The sequence below is a fragment of the Podarcis tiliguerta genome (assembly GCF_965153285.1).
Source record: "Podarcis tiliguerta genome assembly, chromosome: 7".
In the NCBI taxonomy this organism is placed as follows: Eukaryota; Metazoa; Chordata; class Lepidosauria; order Squamata; family Lacertidae; genus Podarcis; species Podarcis tiliguerta.
The window spans coordinates 16,105,371-16,112,796 of record NC_139540.1 but is presented as its reverse complement, the minus strand read 5'-3'; positions in this window follow the sequence as shown (position 1 = coordinate 16,112,796).

Here is a 7,426-nt window from a genome sequence, read left to right as displayed (position 1 = left end):
AATCCACTGAGTGGTAGCATAGTCAAGACCGCATTTTACCAGTACTTTACAAGAATATCATGGGCACCTTGTCAAATGCCTTGCTGAAATCAAGGTAGGCTACATCCACTGCGTTCCCTTCATCTACCAGGCTTGTAATTCTGTCAAAAAACGAGATCAGGTTAGTCTGACATGACTTATTTTTCAGAAATCCATGCTGACTATTGGTGATCGCAGCATTCCTTTCTAGGGGCTCACAGATTGTTTGCTTAATGATCTGCTCCAGAATCTTCCCTGGTATTGATGTCAGACTGACTGGGCGGTAATTATTTGGGTCCTTCTGGTCCTGCTGGTCCTTCTCCAGGGAAATTTAATTTAAATGGTCTGGAAGGGTTTGCTTGGAAGGCAGGCAAAGAGATATGTAATGTGCATAGAAACGTCTGAGTTTTGTATGGCTGGAATGTAACCTATTGTACTGACCCTCCAAAATTTCTCCAATGAAAATAGGGACATCCTAAGGAAAAACGGGACATTCCAGAAACCAGGATGGCTTGGAGTAAGCATCCTATCCATTTCTACGGTATGTTATGAACCACCCTGAGATCTACAGATGAAGGATAGTGTACATATTTAATTCATAATAATAATATGCCCATTTTTGCATCCAGCTCTGCCTGACATATGGCCCCCACAGGTTATCCATGAAGGGAAGTAGCCCATGGGTAGGCAAACTAAGGCCCGGATCTGGCCCAATCGCCTTCTAAATCCAGCCCGCGGACGGTCTGGGAATCAGTGTGTTTTTTACATGAGTAGAATGTGTCCTTTTATTTAAAATGCATCTCTGGGTTATTTGTGGGGCATAGGAATTTGTTCATTTCCCTCCCAAAAAACAAGGTCTGAGGGACAGTGGACCGGCCCCCTGCTGAAAAAGGTTTGCTGGCCCCTGTACTAAATCATGGAGTGCACAGTTCCTTCTGCAAATGTTCTGTAATGTTCCTTCTGCAAAGCAAAAGTGATTACCAAAAAGCAGGTATTTACAGAATCCTGTGGGTCTTCCTGCAATTTAAGCCAAAACTGGATTCAAGTCGACTTATTTCAGCACTACTTTTCATTCATATGTATGGCACACCATTAATCTTGCTACTTCCCCCCACCTTTGAAGCTATTAAATCTACTCCCATGCCTGGGTTTGTTTGTTTTTCAAAGTATCAACAAAGGCAAAACTTTAAATTTTCTTTTTTAAAAAATAGATAAATAAATTCCATATTTCAAGAACATTGCCATGCAGAAATGAGGTCAAACAACGCAGAGTGCAAAACTGCCTAAGATACAAAACGAGAAAGCGGATTTCCAAATCTCCCCAAAATCACGCTGAAAGGGACTCGTGTGATAATTAAATTGTTTTCATTAAATGATGCTTCCTCTCCCTCTCCTCCCTGGCTTCCTGTAATTATGAGAACCTTTGAAAACAGAAGAAATTAACAAACATAATTAACAAATGTACACAGAATTAACACTGATATCCGTATAATGCACTGAACATCACAGTATCCTGTCTGCAGGGAAGAAAAATACCGCTCTACAAATTAACCTCCATAATGCTGGAAAAGGGGTATAGAATTAGACACTGGGGTGCTGCTTTTTAAGATCCCAGTAGGAATAGCCTGAGGGCTTATCCAAATGTTAGGTTATTTGAGACATTTCCCATTGCGGTTGCCATCTTTTCATGAATTATGCTTTAATTACCCTGCAGCTAGCAACCCAGTAGATTCTTACTTTTCTCCAGTGCTGAGACGGAGAAGAGAAGAATCAGGATCTAGACCCCTGAATTGCAACTCAGTGAATCTTGGTCTAAAGCTATAAGCCCTACAGCAGCGGTTCTCAACCTGTGGATCCCCAGATGTTGTTGGACTACAACTCCCATCACCCCTGACCACTGCTCAAGCTGGCTAGGAATGATGGGAGTTGCAGTCCAACAACATCTGGGGACCCACAGGTTGAGAAACACTGCCCTACAGCAAGGATGGGGAACCTGTGGTCCTGCACATGTGACTAGACTCCAGCTCCCATCATCCCTAACCAAAGGCTACGTTGGCTGGGGCTGATGGGAGTTGGAGTCCATCTGGAAGGCACCACATGGCAAATCCCTACCCTACAGGGTGATGTTGCCCATTCCAATGCTCTGGAAAGACTGAGAAGTGTATATTGTCTCATCCATGTCCACACCATACATTTAAAGAACACAACTGCCCCTGAAGAATCCAGAGAACTGTAGTTCAAGGTTGTTGGGAATTCTAGCTCTGTGAGACATAAAGCTACAGTTCCTTGGATTCTTTGGAGGAAGCCTTGTGCTTCAAATGTTTGGTGTGTATGCAACTTCTTTCAGTTCCTCTTGCTTGCTGGTCATATCCTGGGTCCAATCCACTCCTGGCCCTTCTCTGGTTGACTACCAGGGCATTTGCAGGGAAACCAAAATGTTTGTTTACAAAGCTATTGTACTATCAACCTTACTATATGCTTGCGAAACATGGACCACTTATAAACACCATCTCCAACTCTTTGAAAGATTCCATCAACAGTGTCTCTGAAAAATTTTATACATCACCTGGGAAGACTGGTGAACTAATGCCAGTGTACTGGAAGAAGCAAAGATCACCAGTATTGAAGCAATGATTCTTCAACATCAAGTTTGTTGGATTAGTCATGTTGTGCGGATGCCTGATTACCATCTTCCAAAGCAACTACTCTATTCCAAACTTTAAAATGGTAAGCTCCCGTTGCTCGGTCCCTGCTCCTGCCAACCTAGCAGTTCGAAAGCACATCAAAGTGCAAGTAGATAAATAGGCACCGCTCTGATGGGAAGGTAAATGATGTTTCTGTGCGCTGCTCTGGTTTTGCCAGAAGTGGCTTAGTCATGCTGGCCACATGACCCGGAAGCTGTCTGCGGACAAACGCCGGCTCCCTCGGCCAATAAAGCAAGAACAGTGCCGCAACCCCAGAGTCGTCCACGACTGGACTTAATGGTCAGGGGGCCCTTTACCTTTACCTAATGCTGGTGGTCAACAAAAGAGGTTCAAAGACCCTCTCAAGGCAAATCTTAAAAAATGTAGTATAAACACCGAAAAGTGATAATCACTGGCCTGTGAGCGCTCCAATTGGAGAACAGCCTTTACCAAAGGTGTCATGGACTTTGAAGACACTCAAACTCAGGATGAAAGGGATAAATGCGCTAAGAGGAAGGCACCATTATCAACTCCCATCCATAAACCAATGTCCCCACTGTGGAAGGACATGTGGATCCAGAATTGGCCTCCACAGTCACTTACAGACTCACTTTTAAAACCATGTTTATGGAAGACACTCTTACTCAGCTACGAGTGATCGTCAAAAAACTCCTCCTGGGTAAAAGTGAAGCTATTGGCAACCACACAAAATCTTCTTCCGCCAACTCTGAACCCCTTGCTGGGCCCCAACGCTGCCTCGGTTCCTGTTGGTCTGGAGTTAAAGGGTCTGGGGGTGAAGGTGAGAGTACAGGTATGGTATGGGCCTCTATTCATTGAGGCACAGAGAAAGCTGCCGAAGTTATAGCGATGGGTCCGACTGGAAGACATCTGCTGCCTTTCTAACCATCCAACAGTCCTTGGTCTGCCTCACATATTTTACGCTTATATTGGTTTAATTCCAGGAGCCACTCAAGTTACGCTGGTCTTCATCAGCTGATTTTACATCGTTTCTGGAAAGGTCTTCGCTTACCATTTCCCAGACAGCCCTCAAGTCATGCAAAAAGTGAAAGATGCAATTATTTCGGAAATGTACCTTAGAGTCACCCTGGAGATACAAAGTAAATCATTATTTCTATCTGGATTTGGACTTTTGTAATATCCCAACCTTATTTCAGATACTTTGCACATTTCATTCACGTCAGCTCCTCAGAATATCACGTAGCTTAACCTAGGGATGGAGAATTCTGCCCATTTCCCTTTCCCTGTTTCTCATTTTTTCCCCCAATTTCAAGTTAAGTTGCCCCATTTCTGTATCAGCTTGCAATTTTTATTTTTTTAAAAAAAGTCTGCGGAAATAAATTGTATGCCATCTTTGCATGCATATTTCCTAATATAGATTTTTTTTTTTGCAAACAAATTTGCCTAAAATGAATGTTTTTACAAGCAACTTCCCCTGGTTTTGGGGGAGGGAAACATAATTTCATCCAATATACCTACTTTTCTGTACATAAGTTTCCTGATATATGCATTTCTTTTTTGGGGGGGGGGGTTGGATAATTGCATCACAAAATCCACAGAAGTGCAGATTTTGAAGGATAGCTGTGTCTCACTTTGCATATTGGTCCAGGAAAGGGTGACTTTGGTAGGCTGGCATTAAAATGTGAACGGAACTATCTCCTCCCTCATCCTAGGCTTAAACTAGTTTAATAAGCTTTCTCTCTGGCCAAGGAACCCTGAGGATTTTAAGTCAAGGAAGAGGACTGAGGGATTTCCTGACAGAAAAAACACTGACTGGCATGCTGTTAACAGAAATGTGGGACTGGTTCTGAGGAACTCCCTCCCAAGGGAGACCAGACAGGTACCCTCCCTGTTGAAGTTTTGATTCCTTGCCCCTTAAATTGGGAGGGTTGGGGTGCCCCTAAAACAGATTTGGAGGTGGAAAGGGAGATAAGAAGGGAGAAAGTCCTGTTGTGCCAGCAGACCTTGTTTTGCTCATGCCTATCCGGCTGAATGTTACACTGAATTCCACCCTGTGTGTTTACTTGTGGTTGGCTTGTTTTAAACACCGTATTATTTGATTGATGATCAGCCTTAATTGATTGTTCTGTAAACGGCTTTGTTACCATCTGTTCAGGCAAACAAGCAAACAACAAATAAACAAAATGCAGCTAGCTTCTACTCCCTAATTTATGTGGCTGTCTGGTAACACAGATATCCTCCAACAAGAAGCCATTGTAACAACTTGAGATCAACCTGTCTGATTGCCTGGGAAAAGAAGGGTCAGTTGTAATGTGTATCCGAAAACAAAACACATCCATATTTAGCACAAGAAAACATAGGATTATGAAATGAATTTGACAAGAGAAACCTGGGAACTCAAGAAATCCTTACTCTTTCCACAGTAAATAGAATCCCAACGTTAGAAACTGGCTGTGGTTATCTCTGCATGGCATGCTAGCTTGGGCTTTTACAGTGGTACCTCTGGTTATGTGCTTAATTTGTTCTGGAGGTCCGTTCTTAACCTGAAACTGTTCTTAACCTGAAGCACCACTTTAGCTAATGGGGCCTTTTGCTGCCACTGTGCCACCACTGCACGATTTCTGTTCTCATCCTGAAGTAAAGTTCTTAACCCGAGGTAATATTTCTGGGTTAGCGGAGTCTGTAACCTGAAGCGTATGTAACTTGAAGCGTATGTAACCCGAGGTACCACTGTATAGATTATTTATCCAAAAGAGCAGAAGACGCACGGCATCCTTCTTTTCCAAATTCTCTATCGGACCCGTGGCACTGAAGTTCACAAACATAAATTGCAGACCAGCAAATTTAGATGTGAACAATGAAAGCTGGAGTCTAACAGGCAATAAGAACACTAAGCTCATGTCAACGAGCTTTGCAGGAATGGTGGATTCCTCAGGATTGGTGGGGGATCCAGGGTTTGCTGGGACAGTTCCTCAGGATTATGGTTTGGCCACAACTGAATCGTGATGATACTGGCACATGGGCCGACCAGGGGCCCAACTAATGACTGAACACTTTTGCGCACCATTTACAGTGACTCCTCCTTTCATGGATACAGTTAGATGTGGCTAAATGTCATTCTAGCTATACAGCACCTCCAGGATCAGAGAAGCTTGCCTCCAAATGCCCGTTGCTAGGGAACAACAGTTGGATGCATCTTGGTTGGTGACTATAGGACAGAGGATGCTGGACCAAACAGGTCACCTGGTGGGGGGGGGATTCTTCTTAGGTTCCCCAAATCACCAAACCTCTCCTTTCGATGCTGATCGATATTTTCACGTGAACTGTCTGATTTATAGTGTCCAGCTACATTATGGAGAAAAACCCCTGTACAATTGAACAGCATCAGCATAACTTCTTACTCTTTCCCAGTGTCCCTGCGTCCCAAAATTTCCAACCATCTTACTTTCAGGAGCTCCTGACAAACACAGTGTCTCTCTCTCTCTCTTTTTAAGGGTATGATAGTGCCAGCTAGAGAGCGCTCATAATAACCTCTCTCGAAATGTATTTCCACTATCTCATGAAGCTCAAAACACTTTCTGACTTCACAGGATATCATGGGATACCCTCTTATCTGGGTCAGTGGAGCTCAAAGACCTGCTGGGCAGATTAGGGTAGGAGGGGGATGTGATAAATGTCCTCCTCTTGCAGATGGATTTTTTTTAAAAAAGCATTGGTTGGAAGCTCATCTACTTACAGAACAGGATTGATCTGGAACAGAGGCAACTCATAACTCAAGAGCCATCTCATTCCAAAGGGAAGAAACAGAAAATTGTGGCTTTTGGGGGAAAGAGGGCTTGAGAATCAGCAGTGCAAATAGTCCAGACATCTGTTTTGCTAAAGCAAACAAAGAAAGAATCAGACGGAGGACTAGCAAAGGGGAAGCAAGTTACACAAAAAGCGCTGACTCCAAATAAACAAGGCAGAACGCCACACATAAGCCCCTTCAGCATTTCACTGGGTAGGATCAATAGGATTCGCTCCACCCTGCTCATCTTTTTACTGCTCACACGCAGGTTTGTTTGGTGACAGTATTGATCTCTTTCATTTCTATAAATAAACATTATTATTTTTTTAAAAAAGAGGGCAGTCATTAATTTGGGGACTGATGATGCCAAACAGCTGACTTAAGCTTCAAGGTGCTTAAAACAACTGAAAAGGAAGCTTTCGTAGCAATGAGACGCTTTTGTCATAATAGGTACTTAGAGAGACATTTGGAACCTACTCTTAACCACAAAAGGAAGAGAAAAGAGATTTCATCCCGGATGATGCCTAATAATATTTCAGTTTAGTATTGCTGGAGGAACTGAGCATTGCATAGCTGGGAGCAGCATCAGCCTCCTTCTTTGTCCAGAATGGGATCTGAAAAGGAGAGTCAAGACTCCACCCAGCACCAAAAGCAACAGGGGAATGCCATAATTAATTCCTGAACTAGCAGGAATATAAACTGATTGCCTCCCCCCCTTTCTCTCTCCCTCTCTGCTGCCTTCTCAGCTAGCTTCTCTGCAGAGATTAAATCTAGTCCCAACTCATTTCCTAAGGATTTAAAGTTGGATTTCAGTAGGAGCTGAGAAAAAGACACTCCTCAGGTGTTTTGTTTTGGGTTTTTTTCTCCTATGATTTCCTGTACTAATCAGTCCAGCTCTTTGTGGGAATCTACTTGTGTTGCCTTTTCCTCGGAGTAAAATTTACCGTCTCTTACATAT